The sequence below is a fragment of the Ixodes scapularis genome, unplaced genomic scaffold (genome assembly GCF_016920785.2).
Source record: "Ixodes scapularis isolate PalLabHiFi unplaced genomic scaffold, ASM1692078v2 ptg001158l_1___fragment_1__unscaffolded, whole genome shotgun sequence".
Lineage (NCBI taxonomy): Eukaryota > Metazoa > Arthropoda > Arachnida > Ixodida > Ixodidae > Ixodes > Ixodes scapularis.
Window position 1 is genome coordinate 474527 of NW_024610106.1, and position 14810 is coordinate 489336.

The window sequence follows — 14810 nt, forward strand, 5'->3', positions numbered from 1 at the left end:
CTACACTGGCCGAAATTGAGCAGTTTCGCGTGGCTGGCATAATGAGCCATGCTCCGTGCTGCGCAAGTGCGAGGAGCAGTGACGTCGCACGGCGCACAGCTGGCGGGGCGGAGGCCAAGTCGCCGCGGGATCCGCCGCCACCGCGCTCGCCTCGCCAGTCTTCGCATTCCAGAGGAGTGACGTCACAGCCACGGCAGACGCACTGGCGGCGCCGCGTGCCCAGCTATGTGCCTCCGTTGCGCAGTAGCCAAGTCTGACGCTGCACCGGAGCTGCTTGATAGCACCTCTCATTTTATGCGCCTAAGCTCACGCTGCGTATATCCTGGCATAGCCGAGCTAAGCCACCGCAATTTTTTAAAATGTAATTAGACTCGTAATTAAATACATTTTTGACGAAGTATTTTTGTATTTGTATTTTGATACATATTTGCATGTATTTTTCATATTCCTAGTCCCTAGAGAGAGTATAGCTTGCGATAACCCGGATTCTCTCCAAAAAGAGTACAGTCAACACCCGTCCATTCCTTTTTTAATTATTTTTTTAAGAGTATAGAGTTAACATAATAATCCGAAACGAAAGGTCCCCTGCGTTTGGCCGCTTCGAAATGGCGGAACATAGAAGCGGAGATCGGCGGTCCCAGTTCGCGATTTCGATGAGCCCTATCGCTGCCGAAGCCTTTATATGCACCAAGATGCAGCCAAACATCACCAGTAAAGTCTTTACCTTGTTATTTTCTGTCTTTGCAGAAGAACACAGGAGTCGCGCAGTGATAAATTTAAATAAACCTGACAAGTGCTCGAGCAACTTCAACTTGTCGCGGCAAAACGAACACGCCTAACTTTTTGTTTGCTTTATTTCTCTGCCTTTTTTCGCTCTTTCTCTCGGGACTGGAGATGTTAGCGCCCAGGACTTGCCGTGTTCTACTCCTGTCTTTACCCGCCTGGTTGAGGTTGTGCCGGCGTGTCCGTTGGGAGCCATTCATAATGTCGGCAAACCGATTGCTCGAGCGTCGCCTTGTCCTGGTTCCTAATGATTTCCGGAATTCTAGAACAACCAATATTGCTGGCCGTGGCTCCGTTGACACCAAGTTTTACGGCTAAAACAATCACAGAGCAACTGACTGTCTTCAACCTCGAGTGGGTGCACAAAGTACCATGCAGACAAGGCCCCAAAGGACACAAAACATAGGATAACAGCAATGAATGCCTCCCACATGGATTCCAGTGGGTTTTGATCAGATCCACGAAGAGGTAGCAGCATTGAACCATGGTATTGTGCAACAACCCTATACTGGTAACAAGTTACTGCTCCGTTCTAATTTACAACCAACTGTCTTTGACACTTTCAATCCAATCCGAGATCCAATCCGCTGTCACTCCGTGCGTGTCGCCAGCATTGCTCGCCTTGGCTGCTCTGGTTTCTCACTTTCGCTTGTTCCTTCGATAGCTTCTTGCCAACCAGTCGTTCCACTACCACCTAGAGGTTAAAAACTAATTCGTAGTGTTCACAATCATCTACGGGTGCATAAAGTACATGAAAGGCGGGAAACGGGCCATTTTGCCATTTTCTCTCATCCTGAGGTTCGCGCCGAAGTCGACCGAGGACCTCACTCCTACTTTTGTGAAAGCATACTAGTAAAAGCCAAGTGAAGAAAAGGAAGGCTAATAAGATGCCAATGTGATCCAACCTGGCAGTAAGTATAGGGTGACTGAAATAACCAGGCTCGATCTAAAATGGGCCATAAAAATTGGCGCCTGCACATAGCAATCTGAACTTTGTGTCAGAGGTATATTTCACAGGTTGGTTTTTGTAAAATTACAAAGCGTAGCTCCCTTTCTGCAAAACATAGGGCTAAAAAACTTGCAAGGGTAAACAACGGATGGCGACGTAAACGACCAAGTCGAGCGGCGAGGCGCGTTTGGCGTCCGGTTTTCCGCAGCTCGCCAAGGCCTGGCTTCAAGACGCGCCCGCCGCAGCTCGCAAGACTCCCTGACTACTACAAGATCATCATCCGTGCACGTGGTGGCCTCAACCTAAGCTCGATGAGCACAGGCAAGCTGCAAGACTTCGTCTTTAACACTGCCCAGACCAATTACAACGTGGCACGCGATGATAAAATTCGAATCAATGCCATTCAAAACTATACTACTCAGCACCCCCTCTGAAGGGCGAAGAGAACTATTTTCTGGCCACATATATGGCAAATCCTGCGAAGATCTCACGCGGAATCATCTTTAATGTGCCAGATTACGGTCCACCGGAGAACATCAGCCAATACCTAATCGACTGCAATCACGACCCGGCTATTCTCCTTGCCCGTCGGATGTCTCTCATCACCGCCCCTCTCTACGGCAAAAGGTCCAAACCCTACGGCAAAAGGTCCAAACTCTACGGCAAAAGGTCCAAACCCTCACACAATAAATCACTGCCGTTTAGAAGGAAAATGCAGACTTACGACCCCTCCTTAAACAGAAAGGTTACCCCTCCAGCGCCAACTCCTACCCCTCCAGCGCCCACTCCTACTCCTCCCCCACAACCCGTTGCAGTTGCCATATCCTCACCTGACAGCACCGCCCAGTCTGTCAAGCGTAGAGTAATCAATACTATGGCCTCAAAATCGTAGACAAATTACACCGACTCAGCGTCAATGACCGAAATGTCTCGCATTTTCAGTGCCAGACTGCAAACCTTAGAGCAAAACGTTACAGCCGTTGTACGGCGATAGAAAACGCTGTCTCAAAGTACTCCTCCAGATTGGCCCAACTCACCAGTCAAATAAACCAACTCACCAACATCTCATCCCAGTTGGGGCCCTAAACTCCTCCACCACCCCCACCATCCATACCCTACCTCTAACAGTGCATCCCTCAATATGGCTTTACCTCTCCCACGCCCGCCACGCCTCAGTAGGCACCAAACCACTATCTGGCAATGGAATTACCACAGCTTCCGACTGAAGCGTGGCTATCTTTAACACTGCCTCCAGTCCCTCCAAACTCCCCCCGATATCATATTGATTCAGAAAACCCGCCGCGCGGTCAAACTAGCCATCTATAGAGCCTTCCAAACTCCTGACAACGAGGAACCCAATAGTACCGCCATCCTCACTCGTAGACATCTAACCGCTTCGTACAAAAATCTTGGCGGAGTCGACGTGGAGCACGACATCGTAGAGATCCTTCCCCAAAGGAAAGGCGGCCCATGTCTCCATATACTAAACATATTTAGCCTCCCGTCGGCTTGCAAACACCGCTTTGGCGTCCTCTTCTCCCGTGCCTTGAGGGAGGAGGGTCCTCGGTAGCAGAACCATCAAACGGCACTTGAATGCAACATAGAAGTACATTCGGACAGCATTGTAGACTTTGTCCAAACGGTGAGCTAAAAATACATATTTTTCGTGTATGGCTCGTCTAATTACTATTATTAGTATTACTATTATTATTATTACATTTATTATTATTTGACCGGGGCATTCAAGACCAACAAGCTGTGCGTTGTTTCGCCGTCAACGAGTCTGAGAGCGCTGTTTGTTACGAAGCTGGCGCCGGATATTATCTGCAAGGACGACTCTTCGCGCCTGTCCTCCGTTGGAATCGACAAAGTGGAGTGCCGTCACCTAAAGACCCGTTTCGACACTTACGGCTCCTTTCATGTGGCCGCGGCTGCGGAGGATTTTGAGAAACTTGCTGATCCAGCTGTGTGGCCTAAATCCAGCCTTTTTAAACCTTTCAGAGGAACCCTTCAGAGAGACATGCTCCACGCTTCAGAGGGACATCCCACAACCGCTGACAAGTGATGCCTGGCATAGATTTATTATATCAAAACGTCCGCGGCTTACGCACAAAAGCCGATTGCTTTTTTTTGTAACGTTACAGTGTCTAATTATGCAATCTTCTGTCTAACGGAAATTTGGTTGCGTCCTAACATCGGGTCCTCCGATTACTTTCCGCCTGGTTTTGTTGTGTACCGGCACGACCGTGACTTGTTTCAAGGAGCTGGAGCGGGAGGCGGTGTGTTGGTCGCGGTCGACAGCTCAAGGAGGCGTCAAGATTTAGAAAACTTTCCTGAGAGCTTGTTCGTCGAAATTGAGTATGCAAAGAGAGAACGTGTTCTTATTGGTCTGTTCTATCTCCCCCCAGAAAAGCCACCTGGTGATTTTCAGCGTTGTCTGGTTGGGTTAGAAAAACTCAACGAGCTACAGGCGTGCAACGTTTTGACTGATAACTTTTATTGAAAGGAGAAATGCAACCATCTTTTAGACTTCTCTTCTTTTTTGGATCTGAAGCGGCTCAACAATGTTCTTAATAAGCAAGGCAATGCTTTAGATTTATGTTTTTCAAATACGAACGGTGTACGTGTGACTTGGAGTGAAATGCCAATGGTGCCTGAGGATATGTACCACCCCGCGCTTGATGTAGTGATCTCTATTTTTAATTACCCAACTCGCAGTAACTCTGATGCCTCTCCGCCGCAAGCATTGTATAACTTTTCGGCAGGAGACTACGTCGGAATGTTGCCCCTCAGCTTGAGAGGTGGTGGTACATTCCGACTTGAGGAACACAGAAGGGATGTGGTGAAGGCCACGCATGCCACGAGAAGCAAGTCTGAGCTTGTTGACCACAGCTGGACGACTGCGCATACGTTTGACTTGGACAATGCTGCTCGTGAGCAGAGGTGAGGCCCGAGGAAGTTCGTGGAATCGTGGTTTATCCGCCGAGACCCCGAGGCGTGCAAGACGAACCGGGGCCCCCCACCGGACGTTTACGGGGACTTGTAGATTAGAGTCGACTGGTTTTGACTCTCCCAACCACCGGGCCAGTTCACACTGATGATGCCACCCGGATAGGTGGCGAAACGTCTGTGTTGTTGTTAATTTTTTGTTGTTGTGTTAAGCCACTGTAAACTTATTCCGTTATGACTACCCTGGCTTTTGGAGCATATTTGCATTCAGGAGTCGCTTCAGCAAAGTTGCGTCTGTCGCCCCACAGTGCTTTTTTAGCTTTGATGCACACGTTGTTTATATGGGTATTCCATCTTAAGTCAAGATTAAATACTACATCTAGGTACTTAAATTCTTTAACTCTTAAAGCTCAGAACCATTCATGTCATAATTATAGGCCAGCAGATTTTTTGTTTTAGTTATAGACATAAATAATGATTTTTGATATGGTGTGGAAACCCCACGATTCGTCATTTGTCGCACCAATGCCTATTTTCTTTTTTTTTCTTTTTTTGTAAATTACGGTTTAATTTGATCTGATCATCTTTTGTTTTCATTTTATTATGAACCACACAATTGTCTTCAAAAAGTTTGATTTGAACTGAAACGTCATAGGGTAGATCGTTTATAAATATCGAAAATAAAAAGAGACCCAGAACACTTCCCTGAAGTTTCCAGACCAGATCAAAAACCGCACAAGGTTTACTCCCCCTGACCTCGATAGAGACCTTTCCAGCGGCAGTCTCGAACGAAGCGATTTCCAGCGCGCATCCCTGGTTTTGAGACTGTACGTCAGTGTTGCCCGACTGCGCTGAGCTGTGGGTTTTCTCGTCAGTAGGCTGTGGCAGCCTGCGTAGGAGCAATTTTGAATGCTGGTGGCGGCAAAATCGCCTCACTTTATTTTTTCTTTTGTGTTCTGTGGCGATTATAACGGCACTATACACTCAGCCGTGTCAACCTTAACTGCCTAATATATTTGACCACACCAGAGGATAGCCGAACTGCATGGGTATTGCCCCCTCACTATATGAAATTCAACGAGTCTCATAAATCGAACAACATATATTGTACGCGTACCCCACGGTGCCGCGTTATCCGGACATGATTTGAGAAAGGTCTCAAATAACACAGCATATCCAAAATACAGTGTCGACGACAGTCACTTCACGACGATCGCACGGAATCCGGCTTGTCTTGGGGTACGTTTTGAAGAGTGATGTTTTTTATACACAGCACTAGTGCGAATGAACGAACGTGTCTATTTAGTTCCCATTCCCCGGACCCTATCAGCTACTTCTCGCCAAGACCGGGAACATATCCGGGAAGGCTTTTCGGAGATTATCTCAACGGAAATAATCCTCGAAGAACATCGAACGGCCTGCGTCGCGGGCTGCTTGACGTTCGCTTTCTTCGCCCGTTCTCTTCGCTCGTTTCTTGCGAAGGTCCAGAAGGCTATAAGTCCTGGTATTCCCAAGTTCTCACAGTGGAAGATTACAAAAACACGCAAGCATCCTGAACAGGCAAATAGAGTAAACACTTAGAAGGAAAGCCGGCGAACTCCGAACACACGATGCAGGTGGGGAGTCGCGCTGATCGGGTTTCCACAGCTCAGGCGGGTGGCAGAAATTTTTGGCTAATAGGGGTCACTCGAGTCGCAAAATGGCGGCGGCCAGCGAGCTGTTTCTGCAAAGGTCTATACTGTCTCCGTGATAAAAGATAAGAGGAAAACCATATAATAACTTTAAAAAAGAAAGATATGTACTTGTCTGTGTTTCTGACCTCTTTGGGTTTATTCTTTCTGTGTTTGTAAGTCTCTATAAACAAGCTCCCTAAATTTTAATTCAAGTTGTGTGAGCTTCATGTCCTGACTCAGTACGTCCGCCCGTCACCCTGTGTTCAATCCCCGCAACTTCCTTTAAAGCCGTCAGCTACATCTCAATAATTAACTTTCTGCGGCTCCGTCTACGCTCCCTGGGGCTTTGCTTGCGAAAAAACGTGGCCCACGCCTCCGTGGACTTTGTGCTGGGATTCCACTCCCATACTTGGTTGTCAAGCTACAGGATCATGAAGATTTCAAGAATAGAGATATCCCTGGAACTTCGACTCATGAGAATGACTCTCCCCGGCCACGACAGCACTCCTCGATACGTTTTACGCCACAGACCCTCGTTCCTCTTCCTCAGGAGTTCTGCAGTCGGGCTCTTGGAGGCCGCAGGGGTAAAAATCCTGGGGAGGTACGCAAGTCTTGCCAGAAGGCTTCGGACTTCAACTGAAACCCCCTGTTGTACTTTTGGACAAACAGCTTTCCCAGGACACGGTGGGACTTCTGTCTCACGGGCCCAAGTTCGCCCTAGACCTTCCAGCATCGAGGGTAGACCAACTGACATCCGTTTACAAGGTAGCAGCAAGTAACCCTGAAAAGGATCGTCAGAACTTCGTAGGGACAGCTGTGCATTCCGTTTGTGCCCACCTGCCTCCTCCAGGCAAGTCATATGTATACTCAACAGTAGAGGAGCTCCGCAACGCCCAGCTAAAGCTGCTAGAGTAAGAAAAGATGGTAGTTTTCGTTGTTATGAACGAGGACATCTAAGAGGAAAAGGTGGAAGCTGCACTCTAAAAAAGAACTGCTTTACTCAAGGAAAGACCTTCAGGGTCTTTAAGGTCTGAGGCTAGGGAGATATGCTCTCAACTGAACCTCCCCGCTCTGAGAAAGAAATGCGTTAGCTTTGCCCGCACATCAGTTCATAAGAGTGCCTTTTTTTTCTGCAAAGACCCATGCAGAAAACGCCCCGCTCCGCGGCATTGTTTCGGAGAACGGGTGCTGGCAGAAGAATGGTCTCCAACGGCCAACTCTGCCAGCAACACCAGCGGTCGAACCAACGAGAGCCCCTGGGAGACAGACGGTCTCCAACACAACCATGGCAAATCGTCACCAATGACTTCTTCCATCTCCACAGTGTCACCTACCTACTTGTAGTGGACTACTTTAGCAAGTACATTGTGATAGAGCAAAAGGGGGACACCTCTGCTATCAAAGGATCGCAACCCTAAAAAAGGAGTTTGCTTGATTCGGCATTCTAGAAGGGGTCTGTGACAACGGCCTGCCATTCAACTCTGAAGCATTCAAAGGGTATCTCAAGTGCTTGGACATGACAAATAATCCAAGTTCTCCTGATTACCCACAGTCGAATGAACTTGCAGAGAGGTCAGTTCAAAGAATGAAAACAGCTTGACCAAGGCACCGAAGGAAGGCAACGACCTGTCTCTTGTTCTTATGGAGCTTAGGGACACACCGATGGATCAGCTCCTGTCCCCATTGGAACTGCTAATGGGCCGCAGGATCACAACCCTCAAGCCAGCTGCTCCGCGTTAACTTGAGCAGCACTACAACATCAGGGAGGTTCAAGCACGCCTTCAGTTCCGTCAAAAGTGTCAGCACCGACATGGTGACGCACACAGCAAACCACTACGTCCTCTGAGTCAAGGCGAGAGAGTCTATTTCCGTCGAAACCACAAATGGGAACCCGGAATTGTGGTCCAAGTCGGACAACAGCCACGATCATACCTAATCAGAGCGGAAGACGGGGGAGGGGAGGGGGGGGGGGCATTACAGAAGAAATCGATTCCCCATCTGACCATTCGCTTGAAACAACAACGCGATCCCTGAGGACTACTACCAACTCACGTTCAACGACCAACCTCACCAATGTCCTGCCCAGTAGTCCCGCATACCCGAAACCACTCGATCAAGCCATCAAGTTGTTGAGCCAGCAAGGTATCGCCGAATCTGTGGACTCTGAACTCTTAAAATTCGCATAAACTTTCTTTTTGCAAAATAAAAGGGAAAAAAGGATCTGTTATGTATTTAGAAAACTATGGTTGGTGGTGCCCACTTCGCAGTTTCTCACAAATCGGCGTTGATACCCACACGTGCGACTCAGCTAGCCTTACACCACAAAACAGCTATGTGCCTGGCGTCGTTCCCGTTCTCGTAATAAAGTTTGTCAACCAAAAACATTTCAGTATGAACAACGTTATCCACAAACACGGCACGTGTCAGTTCCTGGATCTCCTGGATGTTTACCTCCACTCAACCTCAGTGGAGTACGAGGGCAATGTTTATATAAAGAGAGCGGAGGTGTGCATCAGGTCATGCTTTGCAACAGTTCTGAGTAAGGTATGTATTTACTCGCACAATGAACGCACTCGCGTAATGAACGCACCCCCCAAGTCGGCTTCCAAAATTTCTACTTTTTTTTTCACTTGCATATTAAACCCACCCCCAACTGGGAAGTCAAAACTTTGACCCCCTCCCCTTTCCCCACACGCGCGAAATGAACGCACTTTTCTATCCTGGTGCAGCGAGGTCGCAAATGCATGGGTAGCGTGGCCGAACAAAACGCCTTGCAAAAGGCCTTAAAAATAAAAAAAGACCCATTGGAATCATTTATCGAAACTACAGTACGAAAACCAGTGTCTCCCACTTAGACTTGGTTCTTTCTAATTTAACTTCTCTTGAATCACGTCGGACAGTCGCTCGCCTTACTCTTTTTCATAACTTTTATTACAACATGCAATCATTTATGCTCACTCACTGTAAGTCTGTCTCATACATTTCTTTGCGTCATGATAATTCCTTGAAAATTGCACCTATATTTGGTCGCACTAATAGATACAAATACTCTCCTCTTGCTCTGTCCATTAAAAATGGGAATTCTCTCCCAAACGACATAGTCACTGAATAGAATGATAAAAAATATTCCGCAAAAAATTTTTGGCTTTGGTACTATGTTTTCAGCGCCATGTCTGCTTGTGTTGCCTATAAATTGTGCACTGAGTCCCCAGTTCTGTTGTGCCCGGTTTCTGTAAACTTTGTTCTGAATTCTGTATAGTTTGTTTTTAGTTTTTGTTTGTTGTTAATTTTTAACCTTAGTTAGTTCTTTTATTTCCATTATATCATTGCATTTGTTTGTATTTTTCTACCCCCCCTCATGTAATACGTTTGAACGAACGTATTTGAGGCGAATAAAACTTGAAATTGAACTTGATTCGAGTCCATTGAGCTGCGAAGGCGAATACATCGGCCATCGGAAGATGCCTAAATGCTCGCTTTAGGGAACACCATTTAGATGTTACCAAGGCATCATCGGACTCGTTCCACCCAATAGTTCTGCATGCCCGTACCTGCCACGATTGCACCCCACACTTTGAAAACACCACTTAGCTAAGTTCACACATAGATAAATGTGGGCCCGAAACAATAGAAGCGTTTAAGGTCAGATATGCCGTGAGCAATGTCTCTGGGACATCTTTGGCTTTGTCGTCAAAAAAGCTGGAATTTCTAGCGTAAAAATTATCGTAAAAAGCTTGTTGTGATCAATTAATTTTGTCTTTTCCTTTCTTTTCTTATTTATTTTCCCCCCTTTTCAGGGGTTAATTTCCTGATTATAATGCAGTTAATGTAAAGGTACAAGCGAGCTGGACAAGAACCTAGCTGTGTTTGGAGATTTGTGTTTGTCCTTTGTCCCTCTTGTTCCCATTTTCCAGGATTATTTTCGTCATTAATTTCCTTTCTTTTTTTTCTTCCTTTCCCCCTTTTTCACGAAATTTCCTTAAGTTTTTCCCTATAATTTTTTTGCTATCATTTTAATTTGGTATTTTTAAAGTTTGTGAGCAAATTGGTTTTATATTAAATTTGGAATATTTTCGTTTTCTTTCAATTCTTTGTCGTTCAAGGTCGTAGCGTAATGGGCATCTCATAAATGTTCGCTGCTCATTGAAAGAACTGTGTGTGTCTGTGTTTGTCCTTTACGTGTTTTATTCTTTCAGTGCATTCTGTCAGTTCCTCAAGGCTCTTCTCACATCATGTGGTGACATTTGCGTCCAGTGTTATATAGCCCTGTCACATGGAAGAGGTGGAGGAGACCAGCTTACTAAAAAGTATATCAGCATCACTGGTATTTCCTTTCTCGTTGGAAATGACTTCTGCCCCTTTTGTTTAATGGGAGTCCTTTGCATGTTCTTTGCTTACTTTTCAAACGGTTCAAAAGTGTGATATGGGGTAGGCAGTTATGCGACAATGGTGCATGCCCAGTATATCACGGTAGCTTAAACAAGAGACTTTGGAAGTGAACATCAGGAGAATCTCCTGTTTCATTCTTTCTAATCCAGGGTGCCAATTTCGAAACATGTTGTACAATCTTTAAATAACTTTTAGCACAAGGAAGGAAAAAGGAGAGGAGGCATTATGTCAGTTCGCTATGCAATTCTAGAGATTTTACAACAGTACAGTACAGGACACCAAGCCGGTTGGAACCAGATCATTACATCTGTCAGTGTGGCTTCTAGGTACTTTAACTAGCTTATTAGTTCGCAAAAGAGCTCAATGAATTGTGGAGGCTAAGCCTCGTAAGACTTCTGCAGACTGACTGCACTGAGCAATAAAACGAAGAATTCAGCTGGATTGTGTAACGTAGAAAGATAAACCGGGAAAAGAGCATGGGCAAAACTGGGGAGCTAAACCACGCAAGGCATTTCGTGCTATGTCTCGTCTAAACTATTTTCTTTGTTGCTGCACTTTCTGTCATCTTTAGCAGGCAGTATGCACTGATTTCACTTACATATTGGGTGGATTCGACCATAAAGCTAGACGTTTGTATTAGAAAACCAAGCGTATGTTTTATCGGAGTAATGGCACATAGAATTTGCACTCTTTTTAAGAGGGATAATTTATCTAAGCCAATTGTTTCATACTAAATTGCCAAAGATTCTGCCCCAGTTTTCAAAAACAGACTGGCAAATGCTTTCATTTATTTAGTAACATTTGATCTGTTTATTTACAGGAAACACTGCCTCTATTGCTGTCATCAACAGCCAGCTGGCTGAAATCAAGCCACCACACAGCTCCACGAGACTCCCAAGGGCACTGAGCACACGCCTATTCTGGAAGGCTTCCGAATGGCGCCACTGGCTGCTGTACCACTCGCTTCCCTGCATGTACAGGGTCCTTCTGGACCAATACTGGCCGTACATAAAGAAGCTGGTGGAGGCCGTCCATGCACTTTTGAGGGACACCGTAACTCCAGCATCCATTGATGTTGCACGCGAGTTCTCCCCCTTCGGTTTCTTTGTGTCCTGCTTCGGGCCAGCTTTAATAATGTCATATTGTGCTTTCAGAGAAACTCCTCTGGACCTTTGTGGGCATGACAGGGAGGCTGTATGGAGCTCCAGCAATGACGTTCAGCCTGCACCAGTTACTCCACCTAGCGGAAGCAGTGCAGCAACTGGGGCCATTCTGCTTTTGAATTTGAAAGCGGTAACGGGCAGCTTGTGAAGCTGGTGAAAGGATCAAATGCTCTTCCGGAAAGGGTAGTGAAGTATCAGCAGTTGGGATCAAACTTTGGTGTCCTCGCTTCTAAGTGACAGCGTCAAAGTGATGTGCTGTGATATTCTGGGATACACTAAACACCAAAACTTCAAGTATGCAAACGAAGTGTGCCTGCTCGGTTCCTCTTCGAAGGCATCCTTGAGCAAAGAGGAACAGAGTTGTCTTTCCGCTGGATTTGGGGCCGCCTTTGATCAGGCTACAGAGTACAAGCACTTCGCATGGAAAGGGCAGATTTGTCACAGCCGAAACTATGCCAGGAGTAAAAAGACAGACTCCTAGGTCATTCAAATAAAGGATATGTGCGATTTCACCATTTTGAGAGTGTTGCCTTTGAAAGGTGAGGTAACACTTCTGTGCAGGGAAGTTGTCATCACTTGTGCAGGTGCTTTCCCGCAGCACATCAGGCTTTGTTTTCTTTCTCACGTGAACTTGCAGGCTGTTAAACCACAGCAGCTGAAGGCACCATGCCTTTTTCTCACTTTCAGGAAGCCCTCAGCATGCTATGTCTGTGATCTGTCAAACCTTCTTGAGCGCGATTGATGTAATGTAACCAGGTGTGTCGAAGTAAAGTGACTGTTCCCTAGGAGTTGAAATATTCAAAACAAACATCCTGTGATAATTTGTCCCTGTTTTGCCTTTGTGTCAACAAGGGAAATCTATCGAGATTGTGCCTTTCACATCTTCAGACTTCTTGTTTTGCTCCTAAGGTGTTCCTTAATGTCTCTACGGCATCTCGTGCATCGATTTTAACCACTTATAAGCATGTTCATTGCGTTCATTAGGTGCTGTAATGGTTTTTCCCGACCATAGGTGGTGGGAATATATTTCCCTATGGGCCTTTAGCAGAACATTATACCTGCGCTTGTTTCTCCACATATGTCGAAGTTCTTGTCAGTGGACGAGGCACTGGATGTCTTTTTCTCCCTGCCTGATGACCCAAATCAGTCAAGTGACAGCGAGGAAGAAGAAGACGGCGACGATGTTCCGTCGGGTGCGGTAACCCGTTCGGTAGTCCAGCCGAGTAGCACAGCGTCACAAGGAGCAGCACAGGTGAGTGCGTATGATGTGCACTCAAGTGATGACGCCAGTGATGATGAAGAGACTGCAAGTGAGTGGACAATACGTTCGCTTCCCCACCGAAGCAACATTCCCGATTATTGCTGCCAAACACCTGCAACTCCTAAGCTTCCTCCAACGCACACGCCAATAATGATCTTTGATGCCCTGTTCGGAGGTGCTTTGACCATACTCGTTGAGCAAACGAACATATACGCCAAAGAAACCAAAACGAAAGCTTGGCAGGATACCGCAGCTGAAGAAATGAAAGGATTCCTAGATATTCTCATCAGAATGGGCATTCTTCAACTTCAAAACAGACGGGACTACTGGTCCACGGACAGCGACCTCGGAGTGGCATCAGTTAGCCCAGTGATGCCAAGAGCACGACTTTTTCAGCTTCTTCGATCACTGCATGTCAACGACAACAAGACAGCGACTAGAAAAGGAGACGTGGGCCATGTCCCTTTGCACAAACTTCGACCTCTTATCACAGAGCTCTCCGAAACATTCAGAGCTAGCTACCAGCCATCTGCATACCACTCAATTGATGAGAGTATGATTCTGTTCAAAGGAAGGAAGTCATTCAAACAGTACATGCCCATGAAGCCTATCAAATGTGGGTTCAAAGTATGGGTGCTTGCTGATGCTACAACTGGCTCTATTAACCAGTTCGAAGTCTACACGGGCAAAGAGGGCGATGGCGGTGGGCTCGGCTACAGGGTAATCCAGAAATTCACTGAGGAACTTGTCGGGACGGAGTGTCTGGTAGTGTTCGACAACTTTTTTAGTTCACCCGAACTCATGCAAAACCTGTTTGACGACGGGATATATGCCGTGGGAACTGTCCGTGCACAAAGAAAAGGTCTTCCTGATGTTGTGAAGAACAAAAAGAAAATCAATGAAGGCGACCACAACTACAAGGTGAAGGGAAATGTTGCTGCGATCCAGTGGCAAGACAAGCGGCTAGCCAACGTAGTAACAACAGACCACGATCCTTCAGAGACGGTAACAGTGGAAAAGAAAAATAAGGACGCGTCAAAGAGAAGCATCAAGTGTCCACTAGCAATTGTGCAGTACACGGGGGTGGAACTCATGAAATGTACTTGGGAGCAGCCACGGGAGCAGCTGAAACAGCCGTTTTAGAGCATGTTGGGAGCAGCTAAAACTACATTCTGGAGAAGGCTAGGAGCAGCTCAGATCAGTTTGCATTGCACTTCAGCTTGTGTCTTAGATAAGCACGGGAACAATTTCAATTTTGCTGAGGAGCAGAGATGAACATCAGTGGTTAGGGACCCAGGCAGATGGGATAACAGTGTAATAGATGCGAAAACTTGAAACTTTGTGAGCCTTAATGAGAATCAAAAAGCTAGTACCTGATGTTTCTGAAGATAGCGTCCTTAATATTTTCTTAGTGGCTTTCGGCTGCTCAAAATGCAAACCAGCACTACTTATCGCACAACCCGCACGTGATTGACATAGTAATTATATGTGCGAACCACGTGACGAGCGTAAACAACGGACATGCAGTTGCACGGAGGAGCAGAGCAACAAATTTCGAGTTTATCCCATTGTGCAACTCGATATCGAAGCAGCAGGCTACGATTAACGAAGTTATCGTATTTGAAGCGATAAGCAGGAGCAAG

At 46.4% G+C, this 14810-nt stretch overlaps 1 long non-coding RNA gene across 2 annotated transcripts in view; it reads left to right on the top strand.

Moving 5' to 3' along the window:
- LOC121834406 overlaps positions 1–12659 on the top strand; it is a 53813-nt gene extending 41154 nt beyond the window's left edge. For both annotated transcript variants that reach the window (XR_006077192.1, XR_006077191.1), the window contains 2 exons: positions 10551–10661; positions 11564–12659. This is a non-coding gene — a long non-coding RNA (uncharacterized LOC121834406). The remainder of the gene's footprint in view (positions 1–10550; positions 10662–11563) is intronic.
- Positions 12660–14810: the final 2151 nt, after the last annotated feature.